We start from the raw sequence: 15,199 nt of genomic DNA, 5'->3' as shown, positions 1-15,199 counted from the left end.
ATTAAATTGCAAACATGTGTTTTGTGTCATGATCTTAGGTTTGTTCATTGGCTAAGGGAAAAAACCAGATTTCACTTGTTGGCATGTGTTCCTGTATCACATATAACTTTGACTGAACAAATAAATGTCTGAACAAAACCTGAAAACCAAACAGTAACAGCACAGCAAGATTTGACTTGCTATAGTGGCAAAGGAAATTCTTTGCTTAGCCTGAGAACATTGTACTGTAAATCCGGTACATTTTTGCATATGTCTCCCTTACTGAAGTAGAAATATCAATGGGAGGGTTCCAGAAATTGTTTTTCTAATCCTTGCCACTATCTAAATTACTTTTGGGTGACTTTTACATATAGAATTGTAGAACTGGGAGGGATATGAAGGGTCATATAGTCCAACCCCCTGCTGTGAAGGAATCATTTATTCTCTTGTATATTTGTGACTGATAACTAACCATTTTTAATTCTTTTATTCAGCATGAAATAAGATTTTAGGGATCCAAGAGAGTCAGATATAAATATAAAACTAACTTATATCAATACACATCTTTCCTAGTCAACACAGGTAGCTAATTGTGCTGTCTCTCTATATTGATTCAAAATTTGAATGTATTGAAGTCACAAATATATATACTTTATAGCTAAGCAAGAAGTACTGAATACTCACACCAAGGGGGAAAAAGGTGAATTAGCAATAGTAAGATTTATTCAGGAAAACAGAACATTCATTACAATGTGATCAAGCACTGCAGCCTAAGCTCACTATTGTGGAATATGGTAGGTTCCTTGGGGCAGGGAACTGCAGTGCTGCTTGCTTGACCTTGTGGTCAACAGGTACGGTGGAGAGGGTCATGCCTTGTGACAAGTAGTGTGAGCAGGGAGGGAGGAGTTTAGAGTGACTTCCCTGGTGAGCACTCAAGGGCACTCACATAGTGAAGGGATGTTTTCCCAATCTATTATTTATTGGTTAAATATCTTTCCTGCGCTTAACCATAAGGTTCCAGGGTGGGTTACAAAAATTCAGAAATACAATATTAAAATCCGTTAAAACAATTTACCATCAGCAGCAGCAGAAAAGGGTGGGTCAAAGGGATGAGGTGCATCTTCAGAATGTGATGAAAGCTATATAATGATGGGATCAGGTGCACCTCAGTGGGGAGGGATTCCCACAGCTCTTGCTCAAGGAGAAACATGACAGACCAAACCTTGAACCCCATGAGGTTCTTCCTTCTGAATGCTGGACACCAGGGGAGAGGAGAGGTGCTCCTCTAGGGCAACCCCTTCAACCAGCCATTTTAGAGAAGTGGGTAAAGAAAGGCTCTGATCAGTACATTTTAATGAGGGGCTTTGAGTCAAGATGGGTCTTGTCATCTGGGCAGTTCAGGACCTCCATACACACTGCCCAAGCTTGCACCCTAGGGAGGTCACTTTGCAGCTGCTAACACAGTGGTTTGGCTTCACCCCTGGAGGTACACTCCATTGTCTCTCGACAGACAAATGCCAATTACAAAAAGTTCCTCACTGCACATACCTTTTTTACATTAATAAAGTTGTCCCCTCAAACTCAATTAATGTCTTGCATCTTCATTCTGTGGTGGGGTGGGGCACAAAAACTGTTAATATTAGGAACAGTAAGATTTATTTAGGAAAATGGAACACAAATTCAGGCGTATGTTAACAATTTAAAAAGACAGAATATAGCATTCTATCTAACATATTGACTTGGCTTAGTACATTAAATGCATAGATCAGAGCTAAAATGCTAGAGTCAATACAGTACACTTTAATAACACTTATTAATAAAGGAAGGAATCTTTTGGTGATAATGTCAAATCTCTCATGGGGCAGAACCGATAATCAGAAAGTGGTTTAAATTTCTGTACAGGGAACAACAAATTAATTTTTATGCAGATCGCATAGAGAATGTTGGAAATGACCTCAAGAATCTAAGAAACACAGTCAAGGGACTCTTAAGAGATGTCAACAGAACTATCAGGAAGGAAGCCAAACAGGAATTCAAAGGATATGGTTGCATCCAGCCTACCATTTCATAGCATGCTTTGGATTCAAAGACACCCAAAGGAAGTCCAGCTCACAGGTAACTTTCACTAAGGAAAAGCTTATTCTGTTATATAACTTGCAGAATATGTTTGAGACTGTGACTGTGTGTGTGTGTGTGTGTGTGTGTGTGTGTGTAGCTGCTTTGATTCTGTTTGCTCTTGGAAACAAACCATGAAGCAATAGGGATGCTGGGGTGTGGGGAGGAGAACAGCAAACAACTAGTGACTGTGTAAGCTACCACTGATGCCTTGGGGCAGGAGCTGATAACTTGCCTTGAACTCTAGACTCAATGTCTGCCAAATTTGAGAGAAGGGGCACACATGCATAAGTAGCATGATATCTTTTCAATCAATCGGTTAGGGTTGAAATGAATATTGGATTCTTATTATAACATGGGAATAGTATGGCACACAGTTGGGATCAGAGGCTTAAAAACGACCTTCATCTGACATAAATGTACGCACTTTTCGACATGATAATAAATAGATTTGTGCTAGTATTAGTTAATATTGGCTGTTGGTCTCTCTAGATCTGTGAGGCATGGAGTTCATTGTGGGGTGACTTTGTGACATATGTATTATGAAATGCAATACAATTGTATAAGTGTGATGTTGCAGGAGAAGAACCTTTAGGGTCTAACTTGCTCGTGATGTAACCCAGGAGGCTTTACGAAGATAAATACACACACAAGTCTAGGTCAGCAGGGACCTGGGAGAAATCCTCAGCAAATCATGAGGTAAAAGGGCTTGCTCTGTAGTTTCCCTGTCTAAAGATAAAGGATTCCCTTCTGGATGTGTGACCCTACAAACTGACCAGGCAATAAAAAGGTAAAGGTACCCCTGCCCGTACGGGCCAGTCGTGTCCGACTCTAGGGTTGTGCGCCCATCTCACTTAAGAGGCCGGGGGCCAGCGCTGTCCGAAGACACTTCCGGGTCACGTGGCCAGCGTGACAAGCTGCATCTGGCGAACCAGCGCAGCACACGGAAACGCCGTTTACCTTCCCGCTAGTAAGCGGTCCCTATTTATCTACTTGCACCCGGGGGTGCTTTCGAACTGCTAGGTTGGCAGGCGCTGGGACCGAGCAACGGGAGCGCACCCCGCCGCGGGGATTCGAACCGCCGACCTGACGATCGGCAAGTCCTACGCGCTGAGGTATTACCCACAGCGCCACCCGCGTCCCTGCGCCACCCGCGTCCCTTGTATCGACCAGGCAATACAAGTGACCTTATTTTGGAAAGATCTGGCAGCTGTCAGGGCCAAGCAGGACATTTATTAATAATACATATATTATTAATTTTCAATCTAAATTTATATTTCACACATCCTCCAAGGAGCTCATTGTGGCATACATGGTTCTTCCCTCTCACATTTCATCCTCACAGCAGCCTTATGTGGTTGGTTAGACTGAGAGGGTATGACTGGCACAAGGTCACAGTTTTGTAGCTGAGTAAAGATTTGGACGTGAGTCTTCTTGGTTCTAAACTGACCTTCTGCTATATCACACTGACTCCTAATGACTGGAGCAAGCATCTTAAGACATTATGCTCTTGCTTTCACTGTTTGTGGTTGTTTCTGGCTGGTAACTACTTGGTGCGCTGAATCATGCTATGATGTTTGTGAGAGACTATAGAGACTGTTATACAAAGAGAATCCATAATTTCCAGAGTCAATATGTTAACTGACCTTGGAGGGTTGTATCTTTTCTGCCTTATCTAGTGCAGTAAAATCTCCAGAAATAGTCCTGCCCTGATGCACTAAACAAAACCACAGTAGGGCTCAGAAGTTTCAACTCCCTCAGTTATGTTCTATATGGCATTATGGAAACAAGAGTTACTCAGGAAAGTAACAAGAGTACTCTTTATTCAAAGTTTACATAATAGTTTTACCTCCAAGGGTTTTTTTGTTTTTTTAAATGGCTAACAGATCCTGGGCCAAACCAGTTTTTCAACTTCTGCATAAAGATGCAAGTGATAACAAATTGGAGGCTTCATATGACTATCTTCAGGATAACTATTGCTATCGTCCCTTGTAGAAACAAGCTTCCCCCTCCACACACACGTCTTCCTGATTGGTGCCTTTACCATGCAGTGTTCGTTTTAATGTATTGCTTCCAATAATGGTGACCTTCACATCTTACAAAAGTGCTATGGGAATTGGTTTTCCGTAAGTTTTGTTCACACAGGAGTCATTTTTCAAGTTATCAGCATAGAAATGCAGCTTTCGTTGCTGTCACATGGCAAAAGAAGGCACCATCTATTCAATTATAAGATTAAAAGGTTATGCTAGTAGTCATAAACTTTCTATGGGCTTTCAGGCCTAGAATATTATGTTTGTTTTTATATGGTGTGCTTAGTTCTTTTTGGCTTAGCTTCTCTGCATTTTTATACAGTGGTACCTCTGGTTACGAACTTAATTTGTTCCAGAGGTCCGTTCTTAACCTGAAACCGTTCTTAACCTGAGGAACCACTTTAGCTAATAGAGCCCTGAATTTTCCAACATTCAACTTCATATATCTCCAAGCTCTAGTATTATGAGGGACCAAAAAAAAAAATATCATTGTCTGTTTTCTCAACGCTATGCATTATTTTATAAACTTCTATTTCAGACTATCAAAACCAACTTCTTGGGTGGGGGTTACAAGAAAATTCATGAAAGACAGTGCTTCTGGATCTGTGTATACCAGACAGTAGGGGTCATCATTCACTATATGTTATATTGCAAGTTTTACAAAATTCCAAAGGCAAAATATTTAAAGAAAATTCAAGAGCCAACCAACACTCTCAGTGACTGATAAAATCAAACATCTGATGTCTAGTGTAGCTAAGCCTGTTATGTTTAGCTAAGTTTGCAGTAAAAGCTTCCCAACTCAGGAAAACCTAGGAGTCTAGCCTTGTGACCTGAAATATATGGTATGCCATATTTGCATGTATATTTTATGCATTATATGTGTTTTATTACATGTGTTTTATTATGCTGTTTTCATGGTACTGTAGCTGTATTAGTTTGTTGCAGTAAAACCAATGATGTGTCTTGTGGTACCTTACAGAATACACAAATTTATTGTGATGTGAGTGTTCACAATTTAAAATCTACTTCATTAGCTGCAAGATCACATCTCATTAAGTGGGCTCTAGTCTGCAAAAGCTTATGCCATATTGAATTTGTTCCTGTTAGGTGCCACAAGACTTTTGGGGTTGTCAATATTTTGTGGGAATGAGTCAAATGCATAAAGGGAAATTTAGGTCTGCACAATTAAAGTGGATTAAAGTGCTTTGTCACCCTAAACATTCACTTTAAAAAAGAAATTAACTTTTTGCAGTTAGGAAAATGACTTATAAATGCACTGAAATGTGTAGTAACAAAGAATAATAGAAAGATTATAAGCACTCGGCAAAGAAATCAGGATGAATGCAGATTGTGGTATAATCATCCCACAAACAAACCAGAACAAATGCTCCATAAAGACTAGACATAGTCTAATCTCTGTGTAAGCTTTGTGCAAGCAAATCAAAGTGAATGCTCAATAAACAGGTTGTCTGGGAGAGCCCTTTGGCATTGTCATCCTTTCCCTGGCAGGTGTCAGTGGGAGTTCTCCACTGCTCAGGTTAATAGCAGGGGGCAGATTTTAACTGGGATTGCTGTTGGGGAGGAAAATGTTAAATTAGCCTCCCTATTTGCTGCAGTCCTAATGAAAACTGGCCCCTGCATCTTTTTAGTAAACAAAGGGGGGAGCACTTAATGAATTTTCTAAGTTGCATTTACTTTCATGGGCTCTGTCTCCATTGGGACATCTTCACTGCTTCCATCCAGTCCTGAACATCCTGCCTAATTCCTGAACTTCTGAATCATGACTCCTGAATGGTGTGTTTTCTGCCAAGCCTTTACCACTGCTTGCCTGAATAAACACTTCTTTTTTACTTACACATAAGAGGCTTTGTGTATGTTGTAGCATCACATGCAGTCTAGCCTAAGCAAGATCGCTCCCTTTAAGAGAGATAACACAATAATACAATCCTATGCCTATTTACTTGGGAGGAAGTCCCTCCCAGGTCGGTTGAACTTACTGCCTGTAACTATATGTAGGACTGAGCCTAAGCACGCAGAACTTTTCAGAAGCAAAGGCTAGTTAACTGGGCAGAAAAATACTTTTCCACGATATGGAAAGCGAATGTTCATGCTGTTTTAGTTGACAGAGCCCAAATACTAATAATTTCCAAAACATTTAATGCAATGGTTTAGATACAAAGAAATGTGAGTGGAAGTGGAGAATATAGTGTTATTCCATGGACTCTTACAAAACTGCTAAAGTTTCTCAAAATAGCACCACCATGCTTAGGGGTAGTATTACAGAATGAGAAACAAGGAGAATAAGGAAAATATATACAGGCTGGAGTGGGCTATTAGAAGGGCCTGAGGGGGGGAAATAATTTCTTCTTTTTCTAGGTCAGAACCAATCCTGCCATGAGCAGAAGCGGTTTTTGAGTAGTACAGGGGTGGCCAACTCCCAAGAGACTGATCTACTCACAGAGTTAAAAACTGGCAGTGATCTACCGCCTTTTTGGGGGTTCAGGTCAAAGTTCTTGAGGTTGGCAGGAGCAGGGATCGAGCAATGGGAGCTCACCCCATTGTGGGGATTCGAACCGCCGACCTTCTGATTGGCAAGCCCGAGGCTCTGTGGCTTAGACCACAGCGCCACCCGCGTCCCTTGAGTACAACTGCATATTTGGATAAAATCATTATCTTTGTGCCAGAATACCTGAAGATTATTTCCCCCCTCTGTTTTTGTTCTTTTGCTTAAGAAAGCAGTCTGCTTGATAAAAGGGTCATAGATTAAATTTTAAGGGCCAGGTTGTTTCTAGGAGCACAGGTTGTTTCTAGGGGCACAACAGATTTAAAAAACAAAACAAAAAAAGCCTTAGATTTTTTTTTTAAGAGCACTGATGTTCATCTACCCTCATGGACAGAAGAAGATTTGGCTTCAGAACAGAGTGGTCCTGCTTGATTATACAGTAATGCAAGCACAAGTTTTGCGTCAGTCCAACAAAAAGATGTGACTAGACATAGTAACTGTCCTGGGGTTAATTCGTGCCTAAGCTCATAGTGCAAATATGGACAATCATTTGATCAAGTATAGCAAACAAAGCTTAGCAACAGCTGTGCTTACAGCACAGCGGTCAGCTCCCCAAATCAGTTTGCACAAGAGTCAGGCAGCTCAAACCCCGCAGTTGACCCAGAAAGACCTGGCTATGGAAAGCAGTGACCCTTCCAGATGGGTGTCCGTTGTGGGATTAATGTCCACCATACATACAATTTTTTGCAGTCCCCATACACCACCTTTGGTATCAAAATGCCAGCCTATATATAACCCAAATTTCCCCTTACCAAAGGAAATCCACTAAGTAAAAAACATCCTGCTGCCAATGTGAGATTGGCAATATTTCAGTCACCCATTTGCAAATTAAGCAATGCCTGGTGGTCAGACATACTAGTACAAACTCTGGGCCAGTTTTTACTTTGAGTTTCTTAAGATTCCTGGAGTAAAACATATTTTTCTAGCTTTTATTATATAGCTCTTTAAATGTGAATTAGTTTTTCCTCTTTTTTAAAATCTGGGAAGGTACTCCTTATCAGAATTGAGTCCCAAGTTGCTAAGGACTTTATATCCTCATAACAAAATCCTGAATCAGTAGTTCAGCAACAGTGAGTGTTGTGGTTTAAGGTGGTCATATATCCCTTCTCATTGCCTCCCACAGCAACCAGGCTTCAGTATTCTGCACCCTAAATCAGCTGCCTGAGCTGACTACCTCACTCTGCCTAATGACAGAGCTGGTCCTGGTGCCAAGTCTCTCCATATATTAATATTTAAAGGATACTTTAACAATGAGCCAAATATTAGTCCTTTATTATTCTCCCCCCTCACCATTTATAACAACTGATGGATTAGGAATCAAATTGAAATCTGACAAATTTGGATTGGGTTGAGTGAATCTTACAGTAGTAAAAGGAAAGAACAAGTAGAATGGTGTTTCAGCAGCAGCTAGCAAGCCAGCTAATATGTATGTGCCTCTTACTATCTGGAAGTGAGAAGTGATTATGCAGATATAAAAAATGTGGCTTCAATTTCTCAAGGTTTCCTGAGGGTCAATGCCACACTGCTGCAAGGTTCATCAGCTACATAGAAAGGGGACATTGCTTAGTAGCTAAATAAACACCAGCATGAATGGAGCTTTTGTGTATGCTTCTGTTGTGTGTGCCTTGGAAAGTATACAGAGCAGAAACAAAACATCTTTTGACAGAAAGAGGAAAAACAAAGCTGAAATTCTTAACTATCCATGCCTAGCTAAAAAATTGACACACAAGTTCTGCATTTAGGCAGACATTCAAGGATTTGGATTATCTTTAGGGTTTTTTAAAACTGTGTTTTCATAACAAAAAATCATATCAGAAAATGTAGGTAGATTAATTTTTCCTTGTAAGAGTGGCTCTGAACATTGCAGATGTTCAAGCTCAAAAGACTGGAAATTCAGAAAATAAGATAGAAAATCACCAGTCATGTTTGTTTGGTCAATTATCTACAGAGGTTTCTCAGACAAGAGCTAGGCTAGTAGAAGACAAAGCAACATAAGATAAGGTGGTTTATTATCAGAAACTTTGAGTCATCTATCCCTTATACTAGACTCATGTAACTGAAATTCTATACATATTAATAACACAAAGTTGTTATAAGAATTTAAGGTCTCAAATATATAAACTGAATGTACAAGGAAAACACGTACATAAATATATATACCACATGTCTGAAATAGTGCAGGAAGACAGTCCTGAAACCATTTTGACTCTCCCAAACTGACCAATGTTTCTCTGCAAGGAAATGAAATGGAAAAAACCTCCCCACTGTCTTTGTGCTCCCAAATCCTGGCTTAAAGGCACATTTAAGGTGTGAATAGAGTGAGCCTGTGACCTGGCTCAGGAATTAAGTATTTATCATTACAAAAGAATGGCCAGGCTGCCCGGGTGATCCAATCCGTGACCGTTGACAGGTTTTCTGCCAGACAGGATTTTGCTGGAGACCACCTCTTTCTGTGATGTATGTATGATGTATTGGGGTGGTCTTGAGTTTGAGGGTGGGCAATTTCAAAAGTCTATATAAGAGCTGGCACACCTTTGTTCTGGGTCCTCCTCCTCTCTCCTGCATGTGGGGGGAGCACCTTGTTGCAACTGTTTTAATTAAGATCAGGCTTACTAGCTGCTTTGCTTCTCAATATTCTCTGGTTGGCCTCTGTTATTTTCTCCTACCAACAGGGAACCCACTTAAGGACTCTATACGGGCTCTTGGATACCCCATAAGGGGAAAAGGGTTTACAACGAAGTGATGAATGAAAAAAAGTAAATTAATTGACTCATTGATTCATATAGAAAAATAGTAAAAACCATCTTATACACATGATCACAACACTTGAAGATGAGGGAATATAAACTAAACCAGTTTGGGTTGTTTTGAAAACTATCTTAAACAAAGGTTTTAGAATAATCAGTTTAGAATAATAACCTAAATCTTAACGTGACAGATTAGCAATAGAATGAGGGCAGGAGGACTCCCAAAATATATCAGCTTTCACCGTCTAGAATTTCTATAATGCCTTACTAAGTATCCTTTTACACGCAATCCCTTCCCTCCATATTTTGGGGTAGTTCAAACCTCTTCATTGTGCATTAACAGAGCAGAAGCACAAGAAGGTTAGTGGAAAGACTGCAGGCACATACTTTTAATAATAATAAAAAAATCAGCCCGTATTTAAGAAAATTTGAGTTTACATGGTATTTGAAAGAAAAAGCCAGAAAAGTTCAACAACAAAAAGCATAAAACGTAAGAGTAGCCATGCAAGTTCTCACATTGCCTGAGCTCTGATGTTTGTCTGGCTAGGAGATCGTCACATACTTCAGAAAATAGTACATACTTTGTTTCACTGAATGTCTCTCTGAGGTATGGAAGTGAGAGCTGGACCATAAAGTAGGCTGATCGTCGTAGAATTGATGCTTTTGAGTTATGGTGCTGGAGCAGACTCTTGACAGTCCCATGGACTGCAAGAAGAACAAACCTATCCATTCTGAAGGAAATCAGCCCTGAGTGCTCACTGGAAGGACAGATCCTGAAGCTGAAGCTCCAATACTTTGGCCACCTCATGAGAAGAGAAGACTCCCTGGAAAACACCCTGATGCTGGGAAACATTGAGGGCCCAAGGAGAAGGGGACGACGGAGGACGAGATGGTTGGACAGTGTTCTCGAAGCTACCAACCAAACTGAGTTTGACCAAACTGCAGGAGGCAGTGGAAGACAGGAGTGCCTGGCATGCTCTGGTCCATGGGGTCACGAAGAGTCGGACATTACTAAATGACTAAACAACAACAAACAACAACAAATTGTGATGATAACTACTTAATTCCTGAATCCAGGTCACAGGCTCACCCTATTCATACACAGAGACACCCTTAAGACAGGATTTGTGAACAAAGAGACAATGGGGAGGCTTTTCCATTTCCTTCCTCCTTGCAGAGAAATATTTGAGGTGACTGAAAGATTCAAAATGGCTTTAGGACTGTTTTCCTGTACTGTTTCCAGACATGTGGTTTATATATTTATGTATGTGTTTGCCTTGTACAGTTATGAACATTTATTTTATATATATAAGACCTTAAAATTCCTCTAACAGAGGAGAAGCAGAGTGGAGTTCATTCCTTCTAGCAAGGTGAAAAGCCTGGCTGAAGGAATATTCAACATAGCATGCTGCTGAAGTCTTTCCATACTTGTTATCGTTACTTATCCAACAGAATTCAAAAAGAGGAAGGGGTTGTCTTCTTGTGAGTGAAAGACTAAGGCTCAAAGGAAATGGCACATTCAAACTATGTCCAAGCACAGGCTGTTTCCAGTAGGGTTTTAGGCCTCAAACATAGAGACAGTCATTAGTCAGAATGCTTTTGTCAGAATGCTTTGAAAAGATGCAACAGACAGCAATCACATTCATACCTAGCTTGAAAAAAAGATAGAAGGCTATTCAAGATACCCAATTGTATCCATTACAAGATACCCAATTGTAAACATTAATCCAAACAGATTCAACAAAAGGCAATCAAATATAAAAAATTAATTACAAAAACTTCCCCTACTAACATCCACACAATATTTCTCATTACAAGGAACAAACCGTTCTAGTCCACACTTGTGTATGATCATGCAGGCTGTTCATTCATTTCAAGCTCAGGGAACATCAAAAGCAAAATACCATCCTACTCTGTTTATTTCCAGAATGGAATGTATCTGAGTCTGAATTCTAGATCACTAAGCTCCTCTTGAAGTGTGTATACAAAAACTTCCTCAAGTGACTCAACAAGGTTATTCATACAAATGAACACATATTATTGTCACAAATCAGTGCTTACGTAGCCAGTGTCTGCTACAAACCAGGCTTTCCGCCCTCCCCGCCTCCAGAGCTTGAAAAGAAAAAAACCCTATAGCTTTTCCTGCTTTTTATCACCAAAGTAGACAGAATAATTTTAAAAAGGAAGTCAATAGGTTGTATTATGCCTTCTTCCACCAGATCTACTTCCACTGATTTGAGGAATATGGATACAAATCTTCAAAATCTGTAGACTATGCAAGTGCAACAAAGGAGTATTTGTCCAATATGTAAATGTCCCTTATTGCGCTAACAATCCCTTCTTGGTGGTTGGGGCTGCCAAAATGTTTTATACCATCATAATTACCTATGAAGTAGGTACCTGATAGGAATAACTTTTTTATTCCCTGGAATTTTACGCCTTCCCGTGGTGCTCTATTTTCTGAGAGATGTTCTTACTAGCATATGATCCCACCTTAGCTCACAAAAACATTCTTTGGGTATAACCAGAACTTTAAAATAATATGTTTTATTTTCAATATTTATAAGTAACTAGACTTTGGAAAACTACAGTGGAACCTCGTATTACGTACTATCCTCCTTGCGAACGCTTTGGGTTACGAGCTCCACTAACCCCAAAGTAGATGCTCCTGGTTGCGAAATTTGCCCGGGATGTGAGCGGAAGTCGCGCACCGGCAGAGCAGTAGCAGCAGGCGTCATTATGAGCGGTTTCAGCTTAAGAACGGACCTCCTGAACGAATTAATTTCCTAACGGGAGGTACCACTGTATTCTGATTCAACAGCTCCCTCTAGTGAATTACAGAAAGTATGGCTTCAACTGAGAAGTTTACTTTTCAATATTTCATGTGTGCTTTTTCTGACCACCTTGTTAAGTGACTCCACGATGGTGGCTTATTTTACAAAGGTCAGCAACTTTTGGAAAACCTTATCTGTGTATCTGAGGCTGCAGTCCAGTACTCACTTGCCTGGGGAAAAGTCTCAATGAAATAAATGGAACTTAAGTCTGAATAGACATGTATGTCTATTGCACTGAGACAAACCATACATTTAAAGCACCCCCCATAAAGCACCCCCCATATATTCCCTACTAGATAAAGTATAGGCCTGGAGAGTTAAGAGCATTCTTTTCAGTATTAAAGTATGTCTTTTATTGTTTGTTTGTTTGTTTGTTTGCTAAATATGTATACCTCCCTTCATCCGAAGATCACAGGGCAGCTCACAACATAAAAATACAAAATGAGAATACAAAACACATAATAAAATAAAAACTAACACAAACCAACAGCCCCCCTCCCTCCCTCACATATTTTTTATTGAATTAGCAGGGTAGGACTTTTACTGAACTTTGTGATTTGCAATCCTTATAGAAATTTTTAAAAAATTAAAAACTGGAAAGCTGATTAAATAAATGATTCGGGGAAAGACTAGATGACCCTTGTGGTCCTTTCCAACTCTGCAATTCTATAATTCTATGAAATACTCTATACTCAACAACTGTTGGCTATGGGGCCATAGGATTTGGCAGATGCCCCACTACACTGACAGAACACGAGATATTTTGTCACCATGACAGATACAGTGGTGGAACACTCCATTGTCTGCTCTCTCAAGTACCCTGGAGTGTGATGTTGCCAGGGTGTTTGAGGCAGTCGAACGGAAGGAGGGGAGGAGGAAGCGGTGGAGAAATGATAACGAAAATTATTGAGATGCTGCCTGGCAAGGCTGGCTTATTGGGCAAAACAGATGAGGAAGAAGGTTGGTTATGCAAGTTAGCACCAGAAGAGAGACGGTCAAAAGGACTGGGCCTTGCAAGAGTCAGGCTATTGGTCCATGAAGGCTTCCCGGAGTTGTATACTGGATTCAAACCAGAGATCCTCTGCACGCAAAATGTAAGGTGTTCCACCTGGCCAGGGCTCCTTAATGTGATCATGGCATCTTTGAGTAGTTCTTGGGCTGGGAGCAAGCACACTTCCTACTTTTCCCCTGGCGGGTCCTGAATTCCCATCTCCTGCTTCTCAACTCGGTGCATATCTGTATTTCTCATTGTTGATTCTTCACCTGGCCCTTTCCCTTTGAAGGTGCAACCCCCCTCCCAAAGTCTTTCCCTCCCTGGGTGGGATCAGAATCCCAGGGATGATTTATATACACTCTGCAGGTACTCTGCCCAGGGAGCTTATGCGTAAGTTGTATTACATGGCCTCTCCTTCCTTCCAGATAGTTCTTGTGAGGAGCATAAGGGATTCAAACCTCTACCCACAGGGATAGCTGGAGACTTGCTATACTATGGGCATTGCTGGCTGTGTGCCTGGGAGTGATGACTTGAGGGTGCTCTGGCATCACTGTACATGCAACAATGCTGGGGGCATGTCCTTGTTGTGGATTCACTGGCCTCTTTTGTCGGCAGTACATCTCCTGATTGTTCAGAATTCACAGTCTATCGAGGGTTGCTGGGGCAGTGTCTGCTATTTCATACCACTTTTCTATGTTTTGTGTTTCCCTCCTTCTGTACCAAGCTGAGCACACGTAGAATATGGTGGCCATCCTGGTGGAATTTCACCTCTCTCCCCCGCTCAGGTATAGAGTATATGACTGCTTTATTCAGTAAGGTTTTTCCTGCCCCCCAGGTGATTTAAATTAATTGGCAAAGCCCAGTGGTATGGTTTTTTAATTGGAAATTAACTATACTTGCAGGTTAACCAAGTGAGTTACTTCATCACACTAAATTCTTACCATCTGTAGATAAAAAATGGATCATCTGCTTATTCTTTAAGAGAGATGATTAGCAGAAAAAATGTCTGGATAACCTAACCAAGCAACAAGCAGTCTGTGCTCCTCGTATTATTAAATCATGAGCAGCAGAGTAACAATACAGTAAGCTTTTGAATCAAGAGTTTCCTCAAGTGGTTTTAAGGTCTGCTGATTTGTTCTCAATGCTTCAGAAATCAGAGAGCGTTATAGAACTAGACAGGAAGCTTATAAACACTGTGGCTTTTTCCCAAGAGGTGGCAGCAACTTCAAAATTAGTCCCTTGGGTATTCAGAGGAAATAAGAGCGAGTATCACTTTTCATCTTCGTCAAGGACACTTATGTAAGCAATTGCAATCTAATAAAAACCTATGGGGTTGGGGCTTTTTTTTTAGAACGGGGGAAATTATTTTTTTATCTAGTGTTTTATCCTCACATCAGCGATTTGAATAGTGAGGGGTAGTGACCCTATTTTATTGCAAGGGTTGGCTAACTGAACTTAGTTTAAAGGATTTAATTTTTCATTGCTATTATTATTAGTGCAATGGTTTTTTAAAAAAATTAAATAGTTTTATATAAAAAAACATTGATTGCAAGTCACTGTGTGGACAGACATCTTTTGAATGTCAGCATATACTTTAAAAAAATGAACCATGTGTGTCACCGTGAACTCCTTGGAGAAAAAGGTGGGGTATAAATGCAGAAAACGAATGAACGGTGAGGTAAAATAAAATTATTTTAAGTACATACATAAGTCAACAAACACCCAGTGAGTTCAATGGGACTTACTCACTGATTATATGTGCTTAGGCGTATCTGCCAGCGAAGAAAAAAGCGTTTGCACACATCCAGAGTGAGGGGTGCGACTTCCACAAGCCGCCCTTCGGAGCCTCTTTCTCCACCTCAAATGAGCACAGGCCGCCGCCGCCTCTTTCCCGCTTCCCAGAAAACTCCCTCACCCGCCCTAACGGCCGTCACCCG

The 15,199-nt window shown here is 40.6% G+C and overlaps 1 long non-coding RNA gene across 1 annotated transcript in view; it reads right to left on the bottom strand.

Moving 5' to 3' along the window:
* Window positions 1-15,199, bottom strand: part of LOC310745089 — a 26,211-nt gene extending 11,012 nt beyond the window's left edge. The window contains exons 1-2 of the long non-coding RNA XR_014539921.1: window positions 15,012-15,199; window positions 1,528-1,585 (exon numbers count right to left, since the gene is read on the bottom strand). This is a non-coding gene — a long non-coding RNA (uncharacterized lncRNA). The remainder of the gene's footprint in view (window positions 1-1,527; window positions 1,586-15,011) is intronic.

Source organism: Podarcis filfolensis (assembly GCF_964270895.1).
Source record: "Podarcis filfolensis genome assembly, chromosome: 11".
Classification (NCBI taxonomy): domain Eukaryota; kingdom Metazoa; phylum Chordata; class Lepidosauria; order Squamata; family Lacertidae; genus Podarcis; species Podarcis filfolensis.
This window is presented reverse-complemented; position numbering and strand designations above follow the sequence as displayed.